This window comes from Mesitornis unicolor, unplaced genomic scaffold (genome assembly GCF_000695765.1).
Source record: "Mesitornis unicolor isolate BGI_N332 unplaced genomic scaffold, ASM69576v1 scaffold35134, whole genome shotgun sequence".
Classification (NCBI taxonomy): Eukaryota; Metazoa; Chordata; class Aves; order Mesitornithiformes; family Mesitornithidae; genus Mesitornis; species Mesitornis unicolor.
In genome coordinates, this window is record NW_010180027.1 from 5,957 (window position 1) to 6,190 (window position 234).

Consider the following 234-nt stretch of genomic DNA (forward strand, 5'->3'; position numbering starts at 1 on the left):
GGGCGTGTCCAGGCAGGGGGCCTGGTGCATGCGCAGCCCCCCTTGCACCCACTGCCTTCCCCATTTGTCCCCTGCCTGTGCTGCCTGCCTGTCCCTTCCCTGCTGGTGGCTGGGCTGGTGCTGGAGCCAGGGGCTGGCTGCACTGCCCAGCGTCCCCCTCCCTGCCTGTCCCCTTGTCACAGCCCCTTCCTGGCACCCAGCTCATGGGGAGCCAGCGCGTGGGGGGCAGGCTAC